Source organism: Zalophus californianus, chromosome 15, assembly GCF_009762305.2.
Source record: "Zalophus californianus isolate mZalCal1 chromosome 15, mZalCal1.pri.v2, whole genome shotgun sequence".
Lineage (NCBI taxonomy): Eukaryota > Metazoa > Chordata > Mammalia > Carnivora > Otariidae > Zalophus > Zalophus californianus.
Genome location: NC_045609.1, coordinates 29,309,358 through 29,326,959, shown reverse-complemented (window position 1 = coordinate 29,326,959; position 17,602 = coordinate 29,309,358). Strand labels below are relative to the sequence as shown.

The window sequence follows — 17,602 nt, the reverse complement described above, 5'->3', positions numbered from 1 at the left end:
TCCAGTCTTTGCTTTCCTCTTCATGGCCAGAGGCAGTGAATACTACACCCCAAGACCATTTGAGTTAGTAGGGGCTGTGGTCACAGGAATTATTACGGAAGCATCTTGAACTGTTAATAAAAACTCATGAAGTCCAGGAGTTTCTGGTAGAATATGGAATTAAGGACAGAGAGAGGAAAGAGCAGGAGGAAGAGGAGACCATTTCCAAGAACAAACTCATTTGAGATGATAAAAGATAAATGGCACTTTCACTCTTAGCCCTTGCTTTTCCCTGGAAATGGAATAGATTAGCAGAGGGGAGCGCCGCCTTTTTCTTTCTAGGGCATTTGTTTATACTATACTTTTTTTTTTTATCATCCTTTTCAGTTTTATTGAGGTTAGACTATGTTTTTAGAACTGTTCAATCGCTGTGATTTCTTGTGCCCAATTCCTGCTTATCTGCACGAAGGGCTGACTCCTTTCTCTTCATTCTGCATGACAGTAGATGACTGGGACTGAGATCCCTGCTTTCGAAAATGTCATGGATACAAGATTTTCTTTGAAGCATTTTTTTTTTTTTGTAAAATCAAATGATTGGAAATAATTTTAATCATCATAACTAGGGATTTGGTTAAATAAGTCACAGTCCTTTTATTCTGAGGCAGTGAGGGCATTTCGGTTAGCAGAAGGCCATTTTTAATGAGAAAGCTTTTTCTACAGAAAGATGTTCAGGATATATTTTAAAATAACAAAAGAAGGTTCAGGACACTTTGTATAGTGTGCTAACATTTGTATAAAAGCTATGTATATTCTTGCATGTGCATAAAGAAAAGATGAGAAACTGGTCATAGGTGGTCCAGGAAGGGGTCGCTGGTGGCAGGAGGACAGGGGGAGGAGGGAGCTGTTATGATTTCAAGCCTGGAGACTATCTTAGCTCTTCAATAAGCACATTAATATGATTTAATTAAAAATTGTGATGAATGGAGTTGGAAAAAGGAATGTAACCCAGGCTGGGAAATTATATTTGTAAAACCAATAATGAACTATAAAAGACATTAAAAAAAAAAAAAGGCCCAGGTAGGAGCGAATGTCAGAGTAATGACACACCTTGAGAGAAGGGCCTTATAAAGTCTGAAACGCATCCTCGGCCAGAGCCAGCTCCGGGCAGCTTCGTGCAATCAATTCCCAGGGAACTCGCTCAGCTCAGAGAGACAATCCAGCATAGAAAATTCCACTCCAATAACGTGAATTAAACAGCCTCTTTTATTCCTGTCCAAGGGCTTCCTTCCGATGATCCCAGACACCTTTAGGAAGGACCTGCTCTGGGTAAAGAGGAAGGGAAGTAACAGCATGAGATCTCATCATCCGTTCCTCAGCAGTCAACTAGCTGTGGACTGTTTTGGGGGTTAAATGAGATAATGTACGTAAAACAGTTATCACAGTGCCTGGCCTATGCTTGGAGCTCAGAAAATGGTAGTTATTCCTGCACCATGAGGTAGAAGTTATAATTATTACCACTTAGTAGATAATGAAACTAGGGCTCAGAGAGGTTAAGTCGCCTGCCCGAAGTAACACAGCAAGAAAGGGAAGGAGCCTGGATTTGAAGTCTGGTGGCTCTGGTGCTCATTTCAGCAGCACATATGCTGAAATTGGAATGGTACAGAGAAGATTAGCATGCACAAGGATGACATGCAAATTCATGAAGCCTGGTGCCTCTGACTTCAAACCACCATTCTTCCCACTCCTTCAAGGTGCTTCACAAATAAACCTGCCAGTGTGTATTCTAATCACATCCCAAGGTGCAGGGTTTTGTTTGCAACAGCAGATACAGATAGAACATTTCTTTTTTCAGAGCAGTAGCCTATGTTGCAAACTATAGAAAGAGGATCTGCACCCTATCAGCCTCATTGGTGAATGGAACAGAAAAGCACAATGTATAGGAGAAGATTCTGGAAGATTCTGGGCTCTTCTGATGTATTGAGATAAAATGATCTTAGAAAACATTCACTCCCAGTTTTGCTTCATGCCTATATTATTGATGTCTTTTCTTGGTACCTTCATGTTAATGGAAATCTTAAGAATTTATAGATATGTTAACTAGCCTCTTAACAGTGTCCCAGTTAATCATATCTTAACAGTTATAACTTGGAAAGACCTTTTTATTATACTGGGGTGAGTCCTCTGGCCTCTGGGCCAAATCCAGCCTGCTGCCTGCCCTTGAAAATAAAGTTTTATTGGAACATGACCTCACTTATTTGTTTATGGCTTCTTTCATGCTACAAAGGCAGAGTTGAATAGTTACAGCAGAAGCTACATGGCCTACAAAGCTTAAAATATTTACTAGCTCACCTTTTATAGAAAGTTTGCTGATCTCTGCACCAGGGTCATGTACAAAAAATAAGCATGGCATTTCTGTGCTCCAACATCCCAACACATTATTTCAAAACACTAAGTCTCTCTCCACTGATGTATGTGTCTTTATTTTTTTCTTAAAGATTTTATTTATTTATTTGACAGAGAGAGACACAGCGAGAGAAGAAACACAAGTAGGGGGAGTGGGAGAGGGAGAAGCAGTCTTCCTGCTGAGCAGGGAGCCCACTGCGGGGCTTGATCCCAGGACCCTAGGATCATGACCTGAGCCAAAGGCAGATGCTTAACCACTGAGCCACCCAGGTGCCCCTGATGTATGTGTCTTAACATCTGGAAGATAAGTACCATTTACATGGACATTGTATATACTCATCTCTTGGAATGACTTGTGTTGTCAGGTAAACTGTGTCTAAAGTTCCCTCACTGGACAAATACTCTGAGAATCTTGTCTTAAATGAATATGTCTGGGAGGGAAACATATTCCCTAAAAGTCTTTGGGGACAACTGTGGTGTGAAGGAACAAAGGACTCTGAGATCCCTTGGATGGGACCATGGGACTTATGAGCTAACCAGGCTGGGGCTGTGGCCTACCTCAGTACCTGAGTGAGCTTACCAACCCCTGACTCTTCTCTACCCCTGACCTCAAGCAGCAGAGACTATAAAGAGCATAAAGCCCATGGGCCATGTTCTCTGTCACTGGAGTCTTCTGAATGGCCTAGAGATGTCCAAGGAGGCCTGGCCTTGCTCTCTCATACCTCCCAAGCAGCCCAGTTCCAGACAAAAGCAGTGAAGGTAAATCTAAGTCTATCACATCCTGTCTTTAGGTCTCAGAGTCCAATCCCTGAGCGCATGTCCCCAGACCTGCTTTGGGGTAGATGATGAGTAGATGTCAGGGAGAGTGGGAAGGAAATGGAAATAACTCATTTCCCATGACATCCAGCCTATTAGCTTGGGTGAACTTGACTGATCAACTTCATGTAGGTTGGGAAGGAAACTAGTTGTTAGAACAAGAGCTAAAGGCTCTAAGTTTCTTCCATCAGTGCTTCAAATAGAACAAGTCATCTGAAAATTCCAATATCAGAACTTCTGTCTCTCTAACTCTGCGGGGCTAAGACTTAGCTATCTCTATTAGTCGTTTGCATTCTAGTGTGTAGAGAGGGCCTAAGATCAGGTGTTCTTGGGGACACAGCACACTGGAGAGCAAACTCTCCAAAAGTGGCCCTGGGGGGCTTGTCAAAACCAGAGGGGACTTGGAATACAAGCTTTACACATGTCCTAGGCCAGCCCTATCTTCCAATCCCTTTTCCACTGCCTCACTACACAACACTGCTTCCATTAATGAAACCTCTGGGGATGAAACTCCTTTACAATGAACATGATGTGTTAAAATAACAGCTTCATAAATCACAGTAAACAGTACTGCTATATATCAGGTGGTTCCGCTGCAATATTCCTGCTGATCTATGCAGTCAGGGCACGAATCTGCTCAGGCACAGTTTTGATTCATCTCCCAAAGTTGAAGGGAAACAGAGTCTACCCACCGTCATTAGAGACTCTATTTCCCACTACTTCAGGTATTCTGAGACCTCTTGCTCTCTGACTTTCCCACCACAACTTTTGTTCAACAAAATTATTTACTGAGGGCCCACTAAGTACAAGATAAGGAGATCTAGTGGTTAAATGCACACACACACAGACACCCCCCACACATGTTCACACATACGGAGAAACCAAACAAATATTCATACTAATGAATTTCATAGCTTGATAAGTGTTGTGAAAAAAAAAGAACTAAATGGTATGAAATCATATAAGAAGGGGACCTGACCAATTTAAAGAGGAGGATGACGTTGGGACATGTAGAATTCCCAAGCTGAGAAAGAGCCTGGTCTCTTCAAGGAACTAAAAGAAAGGACAGTACATCTGGTTAGAGAATGAATGGGAGAAATCCAAGAGGTATGCTGGTTGGATCATTGGAAGACATGGATTCATGCTAAGGATTTTAGTCTGTATTGTTAAGAGCACACGGGAATCCCCAGCAGGAGGAGTGTTCTAAGATCAAATGTGCATTTTAAAGAAAATTTTATTTTACGGACAACAGATTGAAAAGGAGGAAGAGTAAATGATAGAAGGCTGAGAAGTGGTAGAGGTGAGAGGTCATGTTGATTTAGACTGGGTGGTAGAGGTAACTTTGGAACAAAGTGGATTCTGAGCATACTTTGGGGTAAACTCAGTGGCACTTGGGTTGGATAGGAACTATGGTGAAGGATAGGAAGTTTCAGGGTGATTCCAAGTGGGTGTGTCCTGCTCCGTGGCTGGAGATGCCATAAACTGGGTGAAGAACATGGAGAAGGAACTGGATTTGGAAGGGAAGGGATGATTATGAGTTCTGCATTTGCAAATAATTCACTGCAATCTATTTACATTTAAAACCTTTGGATTCTGGGAAGTTGCAGGATTTATCTTTTATTAATAAAAGTGAGTAGAGAAATATTTAGGGAAAAAGGAGACTTTGGTGTCATATTTATAACCTCCTTTGCCTTCTAAGGGGATGCTCTTTGATTGCTGGGCACACTGAGGCCAATGCACAGAGAATTGCTCTGTATCATAAAATAGTGAAAAAGTTGGGGTCTGGAGGGACAATCTTCAAGGTCATGCATCTTGTGAGGTTGGATTGGAAAAAACAGGCTCCATGGGATGCACAGGAAGGTGGGAGGGTGGGAGGACTCTGGAGAAGAGAAACATGGAAAGAGGAGTAAAGTAGTGTACCTCCTCTGAGGAGTGCACTGCAGAACCTCTTCCACATTTCCCCTCTGAAGTCTTCCATGGCTTTTCCTTTCCATGATTCTCCTCCATGGAGAGAGCTGTCATTGGGTTACATGGAGGCCAGTGTGAAAGTGAATCACTCTCAGGGAGATGGGAATGGGAGTTGACCCATAGAGAAGAAGGTGCTGCTTCCTGGCTCAATCTGCCCTTTCAGTGCTAGAAGACAAGGGAATGGAAGAAAAAGTAAAAGAAGGTGAGGAAGAGATAAGAAAAGGGAAGACAATGGGAAGGGAAGGAGGCATACATTGTTGGGGTTCTGTTCTCTCTCCTCTTAAATTAAAAACATTGAGAGAAGGATACTATATATTAAATTAGCTCATACTAAAGCAAAGGTTAGTGACTCTCAAAAGGAAAATGGCTGTTGACCTCCTTCATCCCCTTTTCTGGGGCATTCTTGGGGTGGAGTGTGGTTTTGTGTGCTTACTCATATATTTATTCAGTCCTTTCTCACAAATGTATTGAGTACCTTTTCTGTGCTAGGCAGGGGTATGATGATGAGAGACACGATTCCTTTATATATTTGCAGGGAAATTGGCACTTAGTGGGAAGATGGGCAAACAAGACAGAAATATTTCAACGTGATCCTTGCTATAATAGGGAATAGGAGAATATAAAAGGGTCTTATGAGTCAGCTTGGGGGATTGCAGGAATGCTTTACCCCTAAGGTGATACTTGAAGAGAAAACATGAGTTTCTATCATGTTGGTGGGGTAAGGAGAGAAGCTTATCTGGTATTTGGAAGCAAAAAAAAAAAAAAAAAAAAAGACTGGGGCTTATTTAAGCAGAAAACTTACTGACTTACTGTAAGGATTTTGAATAGTTCATAAAATTACCAGGAAGGCTGCAAAGACGCTTTTGGAGAATGGGAGAGGAGTAAGTTGGCTAGGCATAATCCAGGATCGTTTCAGAATGACACCACAAGACCAGTCTGGTATAGACAATAGTGTCTCTGATGCTGAACAGCTGTAAACCCCAATTGCAGCCTTGGTGTTGCTGCTGTTAGCAATGCCTGTGGTTGTCATTTAGCCTCTGCTCACCACCAGGATGGATCCTTACCCTCCCTGCTTCTTTGCATTAATGACTCTGATTGAAAGTTGCAGGTGGGCACATTTGATTGTCTGCCTCCGTAGCTGCAAGGGACTCTTGATAAGCAAATACGTGGCTTTTTCAGCTTCTATGATGGGGATGGGGCAGGAGGATGGATTGCTGTCTCACACCTGGATTCAAAAAGAGAGAAAGTTCTCTAAATAAAAAGGGAGTTCAAATGATGGGCAGCCCTCTTTTCCTAATGAGGGGAGAAGAATGAAGGCAAGACAAAGATATTCCAGGTAATTGTATGTGAATATGTAGAAAGGTTCGAAGGCATGAACTAGCATGCAGTGCTGGGAGGCCTGCTAATAACTCAAAAGGAGATTGGAGAGAAGGGAAGGAGGGCTGGGAAGGCAGACAGGGGACTTGTTTTGAAGGCTTTATGCCTACAAGTTTGACTTTCCTTTTAGAGGGGTGTGGCAGATTCAGTTAGTTGTCTGCTCAGTAACCATTCATGTTTCTTCCTTACGGAGGTATAGCAACCATCTTAGGAGAATGAGACAACAAGCAGGGGATGAGGCCTATGCATTAAAATGGCAGAATAAGAAGATGGGGAGAGCCTGTTCCCTGTTTCATTTGAGACTTGCCTACTCCCAGATTTCTTGTGTTGTTAAGTCACTAGAGTTGGATTTTTCTGTTATTTGCAGCTGTATGTGATCCTGACTGAGAGAGGAAAGGAGACCAACTAGGAAACCAATACGACCATTTAAAAAGTCACTTCAATGGGGGCAGAAGAGGTAGGATTGGGCAGAGAGGGTGGATTGAAGATACAAATGTGGTAAGGATGTTCAGCTACTACTCAGATGGGACGGGGGCTATGTGGGTGGAATCTACTTCAGGTACCACAGAAAACTAGCCCCAGCATTGAAGTGTTAGGGAACTCTGTAAGAGCACCTGGAAAGCATGGAGTGGGAGGGAGATTGTGAAAAGAGGTGAAAGGGAGCAGAAAGGGGGTGTGTACAGTCTCAAAGGCTAACCGCACAATATTCTTTTATTATTAAAAAAAAATACTGGGTCAATATACAAATTTTAGAAAACTCAGTTAAGCAAAAAACTGTCTGTTAAAAATATTAAAATCCTCCCAAATTCCACTACCCAGAGATAATAATTAGTGCTAACATTTTGATTATTTCTTTGCAGCCCCTATTTAGTCGTTTTTTCCCATTCTTGCCACAAAATGACTCTATAAGTAGTTTAACAAAAATGTGATCATAATATATACTGTTTTCCAATCTGTCCAACATTTTGCATTTGGCAAAACTGAGAAGGCCTTTTCATGTTATCACTATCACTTTAGTGGCTACATGCAGTGTTCCATTCTGTAGACGTATCTATCACGGTATAGAAGTCAAACTTTTAAACATTCTTGTTTCCTATTTCCTGCAGTGGGGGAACTGTTGAAGGTGATTCTGGGATTGAAGAAGTAACAGCATTAACTTTGCCATCAGTTTTTTTTTTTTTAAGTTTTTTAATTCCAGTATAGTCAACATACAGTTATATCAGTTTCAGGTGTACTGTGCTCATCACCTATTTCACCCATCCCTCCACCCGCCATCAGTTTTAATATGATAGCTTGTTTGGGCTGTGATAGCCCACAAACTTGCGCCAATATTTACCTTATTTTTATTTTGCAAACTTTTCTTCACATTGTGGAACAAGATTCTGAAACTGCTACAAAGGACGATTTTTCCCTTTAGCGTAAACATAGCTAGGTTTGCAAGCGCTGACATTTATTGGCTTTTCTTTAACACATTAAACTTCTCCGTAGGTGAGTCATTTGGCGAGCAGGAAGGGAAATTCAGCAGAATTAACGATTCTCGTGTAATGGCACATATTAGAAGAGGAAAAGATAAGCCACCTGCTTCCGCAGCGAGCAGGGTTCGAACCTGCGCGGGGAGACCCCATTGGATTTCAAGTCCAACGCCTTAACCACTCGGCCATCGCTGCCACGGAGACGACAGAAACGCGGAGACACTTTAGTGCAATAACTGCGCGCACGCGCGCTATGCCCACTAAAAGGCGGAGCCTTTTACAACCTCCCCCGCTCGGTTCAGAGAAGCGGTCAGAGGTTGACCGCTCAAATTGTGTGAACTATATCGTGGAAACGGAGAAATAACAAACTCCCTTAAGGAATTTAAGTAAACTCCCTTAAGCAGAAGGTCTGGGAAACCCTTCCCTTCGCTGACCTCCGAAAATCACAAAGTTGCTTGGCTTCTGGTCGCCGACCATATTTTTGCCCTCCCACTTCCTCATTAGGTAATCGAGATAGTTGTGAAACAAAGACCTATCTCATTTAGTGCTGCGGGCCCGCGCTCTGGGAAATTTCCGCATTTCTGCGGGAGTGTGCGTCTTCGGCAGCGTTCCCGCGTTGACCGCGTCTGCTTAAGCCCTCCTCTTTATGAGTAAGGGAGGGAGGCGTGAGGAGTCGGGTCGCTGTCTGTGACCTCACCTACCCCGAGCCTCTGCCCAAGCAGCCCTCTCTCATTCTTTCCCCAAGGGTCCCTGCTGGAAGAAATCGGGCCCCAAGTGTGGTCTCTGCTCTCTCAAGTGTTGAGGAGCATTGGACGTGGTTTGAGAACCAAGTTCTGCGCATTAGGTCTGCTTTCTACCTTTAAGTATCATTAATTTCCTCCCTTCAGCGCTAGGTCCTTATTTATTTTATTTTATTTTTTTAGTTACTTTGTTAAAGCTCTCAGAACCGGGTAGGTCGGTCGGTACTCTGCTGCCTACCTCAGGGAACAGAAGCCCGGGACCGGCCGTGGCTTGGCGCTGCCCACTCCTGGGCGCACGCGCACCTTCTTACCCTCGCACGTGGAGGCGGCGCTCCCGCCCAGTAGCTGGTTCTGTTGTTGCACGATTTGGTAACAACAACAAAGGCAACCTTTTATTAAATTCTAAATTTCTTTTTTAAAATTTAAAATTCTAAAAGTTTCCTGGAAATAAACTTCACCATCCATCTCATGGTGTTACAGGAAAGCAAATCCTTGTCATTTGGAAACCCGGTTGTTGAGTGACTTCACTTTATGTGTGAATTTTCTTGAGACTTTTCGGTACCATTTCTTCTAAATAAATTATGGTGCTGTGTCTAAACCGATTTAATTAAAGAAGGGGAACAAAATACTTAAGAATTATAAGAATTTTTATCTGGTTTGAAATTGTTTTTATAATTTTTATCTTTTGTTTGTTTTTAATTTGGCAAAGCTGCAGGAATGGTCCCAGTTTCTGTCTGGATACTATATGCGACCAAAGTTATTCCCGACAATCCCAGGCATAAATTTTATCATATATGTGAACTTTATTTGGCACTTTTCCAATAGAGACTATCTAAGAAGAAATAAATTTCTGTCCTTTAATCTTGTTCTTAATATGTGTTCTTAATATGTGCTGTGAGATAATCTATCATTTAAGCTTCATTAGTCGTACCTTGATTTGGAAGTCTTTTTAAAGTTAAATGCAGTTAAATGGTAATATTTACTGAAAGCTCTCTTAACTTTCCCTTCCCCTCTCAGGAATTCTCACTTGCTTAAAAGCTTGACAGTAATGGGAATTGATTATGGTTAAAATAGTTTAACCAAAAAATCTATCCAGAAGGTTTTGTGCTCATTTTTTGGTTTAATTTTGAGGGGAAGGGAAGGCTGCAAAGGAAAAGAATCTGTTACAAAGTTAATGTGTATTTGGTGAGAACTGTGATTAAAATTTCTTTGCAAAATTTCAGAAGTGAAATAACTACATTAATGTTTTATTTTCAGCTTATTTGAGTTAATGTAGGCTTTTCAGAAAATGAAATTGCCTTTTTCCTGATTTATCATATTACGAAAATGAGCCAAGAGACCAAAATTATTATAGGTTTTCAAAAAGCGTGAATTTACAAATGAATTCTTTCAGATACAACCTTAGTTTTTTTTATTTTATTAAAGATTTTATTTATTTATTTGACAGAGACACAGCAAGAGAGGGAACAGAAGCAGGGGGAGTGGGAGAGGGAGAAGCAGGCTTCCCACAGAGCAGGGAGCCTGATGCGGGGCTCGATTCCAGGATCCTGGGATCATGACCTGAGCCAAAGGCAGATGCTTAATGACTGAGCCACCCATGCACCCCTACAAGCTTAGTTTTTATCATTGCCATTTAATGCAATGAGTGGCAGCTAAGGGAAAAAGAAGCAAAATACATGTTTCCAACATAATTATAATAAATGTATTATGATTCATGACAGTAACATCATAAAACATTGATTTTCAACCATGGACATTTTTAAAACCTGTAAAATTCCCCTGGTGATTCTGATTGCCTCCTCCTCTGTACTAACTCCAGATTCTTTTATGTGGTAGTTTTTATCAAGCTAATTTGGTGTGGAATGCAAATATCTGTGGCTTTCTCTAAAAAGCTTTTTTTTTTTTAAGATATTTTATTTATTTATTTGAGAGAGAGAGCACAAACAGGGGGAGCAGCAGAGAAGCAGGCTACCTGAGCCGAAAGCAGACGCTTAACCAACTGAGCCACCCAGGCACCCTTAAAAACCTTTCTTGATGCCACTTTCAGAGGCAGAATATTGAGGGGAATAGGCCATGTGTTTAGGAGCAGATGGGTTCTTTTTACAGCAATCAAAATTTATTTTGAATTATTTTGGGGGTTTGTTTTTTGAATTAAAAAAATCATAGTTTTAATGTTGGAAGAGACATTAAAGCTAGTCTAATCCCCTTTTTTTTACAGACAGGAAACTGTGGCCTATGCATGGCTTGCCCAAGGTCATGTAGCTAATTAGTAGAACATTCAAGCCTGTAATTTTCTTTTTTAAAGATTTTATTTGTTTGACAGAGAGACATAGTGAGAGATAGTGAGAGCAGGAACACAAGCAGGGGGGAATGGGAGAGAGAGAAGCAGGCTTCCCACCGAGCAGGGAGCCCAATGCGGGGCTCGATGCGGTGCTCGATCCCAGGACCCTGGGATCATGACGTGAGCCGAAGGCAGATGCTTAACGACTGAGCCACCCAGGCGCCACAAGACTATAATTTGTTATGTTAGCCCAGTGTTCTTACTAGATTTTGATGCCTTCATGTATTCTTTGTTAGTCTCTGGTCCAGTGGCGTGTAGATCAGGAAGTGTGTATATGGCAGTAGACGGAGTTTACTGAGTAGGGGAGAGCTGTGAGTTGGAATTTGAAGGCCTATGAGATGTCAGATACTGAATATATCGTGACTGGTGATTTAAAAAATTTTTTTTATTCCAGTGTCCATCCTTTCAACTAATGATGACACTTCAGTTGTGCTTAAAGAGGACCACCCCTCCTCCATTGGATGCAGCCTTACTTCAGCTGTTAATCAAGGTATACTACCGTCTTCTGGCCAAGGGGTAGGCATGTGACATATTGTTTTTTTGTTGCTGCATAACAAATTACAACAAGTTTGGTGACTTAAAACAACATGAATTTATTATCTCACAGTTTCTGTGTGTCAGCAATATGGTCATGGGTGTGGTCGTGGGTTCACTGGGTCCTCTCCTCAGGGTCTGACCAGATCTCAAGGCGGTGACTGGGACTTTGATCTTATCTAAGACTTGGGGTCCTCTTCCAAGATCACTAGTTGTTGGCAGAATTCAGCTCCTTTGGTTGTAGGACTTGTTGCCTGTCAGTGGAGGATCACTCTCAGCTGCTAGAGGTTGTACCTTATCATGTGGCCCTCTCAACAACATGGTAGTTGGTTGTAGGTTGGTTCTTTAAGGCCATCAGAAGAATTACTCTCTAGTTTACTACAGTAGAGTTTTATGTAATGTAATATAATTGCAGAAGTGACTATTGCATCATGTTCAGAAATCTAGCTCAAGTAAGGGGGATTATATAGGGTGTGTACATATAGCTGGGGCAGGTTTCTTGGGAGCCATCTTAGAATCCTGCCTACCACATAACTCAAGCTGGGCCAATCAGATCCTCTCTAAATCCCTGTTCTTTCTGTTACACAATTGTATTTTTATGGACATCACACACAAAACCCATACATGGTAATCAACGAGAGGTGATCAGAGTCTGGAAATTTTACCTTAGCTGCCTTAAGTGCTTTTGTACCTCATTTGAAAGAAATAGAGTTGACAACAACTGCAGAATTTTAGAGGCTTAGCCACCATTCAAGGTTCTTAAATTTAATTCTGTACTGATTGCAGAATTACTGTAGCTATCCATTTTAGACAACATATGTAGGAGAACTTAGTTCAAGTTGGCCAGAAAATTTACTAAGTTGTTGGCAACAAAACCCTAATGAAGGTTTAGCTGGTAAGTTACAGACATCATGAAAAGTGATGGAAATATATTAAACATGTATGTTTGAGGAATACTGCAGATATAGCCTACTCAGCACTAGAGCAACTTATTTGTAGGATTTTCCTTGGTCCCCTAATGCCATGCCAATTAAGAATTAAATAGAATTAAGACAAATGGAACCTTCTTTTCTTTTTCTTTTTTTATTAGAATAGAACTGTATTGGTGGCATCAAGATTTAAAAAAAATTATTTTATACTTTAAAGTATGCAGTAAATTTGATACATTAATCATTTTTTAATTTAATTTAATTTTTTAAAAAGATTTTATTTATTTATTTGACAGAAAGAGAGACACACACAGCGAGAGAGGGAACACAAGCAGGGGGAGTGGGAGAGGGAGAAGCAGGCTTCCTGTCCATCAGGGAGCCTGATGTCAGGCTCAATCCCAGGACCCTGGGATCATGACCTGAGCTGAAGGCAGATGCTTAATGACTGAACCACCCAGGCACCCCACATTAATCATTTTTTTTAAGTTTTTATTTTAATCACCCAGTGCTCATCATGACAAGGGCACTCCTTAATACGCATCAACTGTTATAACCATCTCCCACCCAATTTCCCTCTGGTAACCGTCAGTTTGTTCTTTCTAGTTAAGAGTCCGTTTCTTGGTTTCTCTCTCTCTCTCTCTGTTTCCCCTCTTTGCTTATTTGTTTTGTTTCTTAAATTACAGATATGAGTGAAATCATATGGTATTTGTTTTTCTATGACTGACTTATTTCCTTTAGCATAATACTCTCCAGCTCCATCCATGTCATTAAAAATGGCAAGATTTCATTTTTTTATGGCTGAATAACATTCCATTGTATTTATATACCACATCTTCTTGGGGTACCTGGGTGGCTCAGTCAGTTGAGTATCTGACTGTTGATTTCAGCTCAGGTCATGGGATCGAGCTGTGTGTTGGGCTCCATGTTCAATGTGGAGTCTGCTTGGGATTCTCTCTCTTCCTCTCCCCCTACCCCCGTGCACTATCACACATGAGCGTGTGCTCTCTCTCAAATAAGTGTTTTAAAAAATATATGTATACCACATCTTCTTTATTCATTCATCAATTGATGGACACTTGGGCTGTTTCTGTAATTTGGCTATTGTAAATAATTCTGCTATTAACATAGAGGTGCATGTATCCATTTGAATGAGTGTTTTTATATTCTTTGGGTAAATACCAGTAGTGTGATTGCTGGATTGTAGTGTAGGTCTATTTTAAACATTTTGAGGAATCTCCACTGTTTTCCAGAGTAGCTGCCCCAGTTTGCATTCCCACCAACAGTGTAAGACGATTTCTTTTTCTCCACATCCTTGGCAACACCTGTTGTTTCTTGTGCCTTTGATTTTAGCTATTCTGACATATCTCATTGTAGTTTCGATTTGCCTTTCCCTGATAATAAGCAATGATGAGCATCACTTTTCACGTGTCTGTTGGCCATCTGGATGTCTTCTTTGGAGAATGCTGGATGTCTTGTTTGGAGAAATGTCTGTTTATGTCTCCTGCCCATTTCTAATTGGATTATTTGTTTTTTGGGTATTTGGTTTTATAAGTTCTTTATAAGTATATAAAGATTGGATACTCTTTTTTTTTTTTTAAAGATTTTATTTGTTTATTTGACACAGAGAGAGAGAGAACAGGAACAAAAGCAGGGACAGTGGGAGAGGGGGAAGCAGGCTTCCTGCTGAGCAGGGAGCCCGATGTGGGGCTCGATCCCAGGACCCTGGGATCATGACCTGAGCGAAGGCAGACAGTTAACAACGGAGCCACTCAGGCACCCCTGGATACTAACTCTTTATCAGATATGTCGTTTGTAAATATCTTCTCCCATTCTATAGGTTGCCTTTCAGTTTTATTGATTGTTTCCTTTGCTCTGCAGACTTTATTTTGATGTAGTCCCAATAGTTTATTTTACTTTTGTTTCCCTTGCCTCAGGGAACCTATCTAGAAAAAAGTTGCTATGCCCAATGTCAGAGAACTACTGCTTCTGCTCTCGTCTATGATTTTTATGGTTTCAGGTCTCACATTTAGGTCTTTAATCCATTTTGAGTTTATTTTGTGTTTGGTATGAGAAAGTGGTCCAGTTTAATTCTTTTGCATGTAGCTGTCTGGTTTTTCCAACACCATTTGTTGAAGAGACTATCTTTTTCCCATTGGATATTCTTTCCTGCTTTGTTAAAGATTAATTGACCATTTAATTGTGGGTTTATTTCTGGATTTTTATTCTGTTCGATTGATTTATGTGTCTGTTTTTGTGCCAGTAACATACTGTTTTGATCACTACACCTTTGTAATATAACTTGAAGTCTGGAATTGTGATGCGATGTGATGTGATATTTTGTTCTTCCAAACTATGAACATGGAATGTCTTTCCATTTTTTTGTGTTGTCCTCAATTTCTCTCATCAGTGTTTTATAGTTTTCAGAGTATAGGTCTTTGGTAAGATTTATTCCTAGGTATCTTATGGTTTTGGGTGCAACTCTAAATGGGTTTGTTTTCTTGATTTTTCTTTCTGCTTCTTTATTATTAGTATACAGAAATGCAACAGATTTCTGTATGTTTATTTTGTATATTGCAACTTTACTGAATTGTTTATCAGTTCTAGCAGTTTTTTGGTGGAGTCTTTCAGGTTTTCTATATATAGCATCATGTTATCTGCTAATAGTGAAAGTTTTGCTTCTTCCTTACCGATCTGGATGCCTTTTCTTTTTCTTGTCTGATTGCTGTGGCTAGGACTTCCAGTGTTATGTTGAATAAAAATGTTGAGAGTGGACATCCTTGTTTTTTTCCTGATTTTAGGGGAAAGGCTCTCAGTTTTTCCCCATTGAGGATGATGTTAGCTGTGGGTTTTTCATAGATGGCCTTTGTTATGTTGAGGTATGTTCCCTCCAAACATACCTTGTTGAGAGTTTTTGTCATGAATGGATGTTGTACTTTGTTAAATGCTTTTTCTGCATCTATTGAAATGATCATATGGTTCTTATTCTTTCCTTTATTGATGTGATGTATCATGTTGATTGATTTGCAAATATTGAACCACCTTTGCAACTCAGGAATAAATTCCATTTCATCATAGTAAATGATTTTTTTTAATGTATTGTTGAATTTGGTTTGCTAATATTTTGTTGAGGATTTTTACATTCATGTTCATCAGAGATATTGGCCTGTAGTTCTCTTTTTTTGTGATGTCTTTTCTGGTTTTGGTATGAGGATAATGCTGGCTTCATAGAGTGAATTTGGAAGTTTTCCTTCATTTTTTATATTTTAGAGTAGTTTGAGAAGAATAGGTATTAACTCTTCTTTAAATGTTTGGTAGAATTTGTCCGTGATGCCATCTGGTCCTGGACTTTTGTTTGCTGGGAGTGTTTTGATTACTGATTCAGTTTCTTTGCTGGTATTTGGTCTGTTCCAGATTTGGTATGTGTTGCCAAGTTGCCCTTGAGAGATGTTTTCCCAATTTGCATTTATACCAAAAGTGTCTTAGTTTTTGTATCTCTGTACTCTTGACGAAATAATATTTTTATTATTTTGATGAATTATTTAACTCTCATGTTAGTTATCCTTTAATGTAATAGGTAAAATCCCTCATATTATTTTCTTCTGCTAGATTGTCACTTTTGCAGGAGATAGGTTTTTGAGTCTTTTTTTTTTTTCTTTGTATTTGTCCTTACTGGAATCTTGTCCTGGATAAGTACTCAGTAATTTTTTATATATTTGACTTGAATTCCCAACGACAACAGATTCTTCAACTCTCACTTCCAGATTTAGAACGTGTAATAAGATTGTTAATCTTTCAGTCCCATCTACACACTGTCCACAGTCAGGTGTTTCATTTTCATGTGGTTCTTAGTTTCATATTAAAAAAAAAGGGAAGTTAATTTGAATTAATTAAAATGTAGATTTACTATTTGAACAAAGGTTAAGTGAATTTTTAGTTGATTTAATTGGTTGGCCAGAAAAAGAGAAAGGGAAAGTGTTATTTAATAAGGTCTTGAGTTTGTAAGCAGGTGTTTCCTAGAGGATAGAAGGAACTGAGAGTTCCTGCACCTGGAAGAGTTTAAGCTAGGAATAATAAAAAGAGTCTCAGTGTGGTTATGAGACATTAAAATAAATTCTCTGGTGGAGGTTAAATGTTTTCTGAAAATCTGTCTCCCTCTGAATGGTCCAGGTGCAGCCTTTTCATTGAAAGAGAATCTATAAGTTCCTGAAGGATTGGACCATGGCTTCTTTTATATTTTTAATCTCTTAAAGACCAGAACCAGATTTAGGTTCTGGCCACCATGGAGCTGCCCAGAATGTTTACTTGTAAGTGTTACTAAAACATCAGTGGCAGTGTAATAGGATGGAGAAAGTCCTGTTTTCCAGAATGCCTCTCAGGAAGAAAAGGAAATATGGTAGGAAGGAATAAGACACTTGGAGTGGTAGAGGAGGTAGTAGTGGGATATTTGTGGGGAACATGCTCCAATAACAAAAGATGTTGTTAAACTCTTTTCTAAGGAAGGTGTGTCTAATTATGTACGTACCAAGGAAGGTGAGTCCAGTTCTTATTTTGCTGAGTGGCAAGTACACATTTAGGGCCAGATTTGAATTGTTTTGAGCAATAGAAAGAAATGCATACCACCAGAAGTCCTCCTTGTGGCTCCTCTCTGAGTGGAGAACAGCCTCTTTGATGTTGAATAAAGGCACCGATGTGGGCTATGGGTATGATCTAGGAACAGGAGGATAGGAGGTCTAGGAATGGAGGGTGAATATTGAGGAATCCAGAATTCTATTATAGATGTATCATATTTGAAATGCCACATTCAAATAGATTTGATACATTTAAATAGATTTATCGTGATTTGACCACATACCCTTTTGGGAAAAATCAAATCCTATGAATTGGAATTATAGTAGCAATTTTTCAAAGAAAATTTATGTAGGCCACTTTATTTTTTAATCTCAGCTTTTCTAAAACTGAACTTTACTATTTTTTATTTAAAAATTTAAATAAACACATGTAATATAGGTACATGGGTAACTCATTACAATTCTTTCTGCATTA

General features: G+C 39.9%; 1 protein-coding gene, 1 non-coding gene and 1 pseudogene across 2 annotated transcripts in view; 2 read left to right on the top strand and 1 right to left on the bottom strand.

Moving 5' to 3' along the window:
* Positions 1 to 1,598: 1,598 nt before the first annotated feature.
* LOC113923975 lies at positions 1,599 to 1,698 on the top strand (annotated as a pseudogene).
* A 6,430-nt stretch (positions 1,699 to 8,128) lies between these two features.
* Positions 8,129 to 8,210, bottom strand: TRNAS-UGA. The gene has a single exon. It is a non-coding gene; the product is annotated as a tRNA-Ser (tRNA).
* A 556-nt stretch (positions 8,211 to 8,766) lies between these two features.
* Positions 8,767 to 17,602, top strand: part of CTNNA3 (catenin alpha 3) — a 1,953,765-nt gene continuing 1,944,929 nt past the window's right edge. Inside the window, exons 1-2 of the mRNA XM_027595012.1 lie at positions 8,767 to 8,859; positions 11,491 to 11,586. The gene's annotated coding sequence lies outside the window, so the exon portion shown is untranslated. The remainder of the gene's footprint in view (positions 8,860 to 11,490; positions 11,587 to 17,602) is intronic.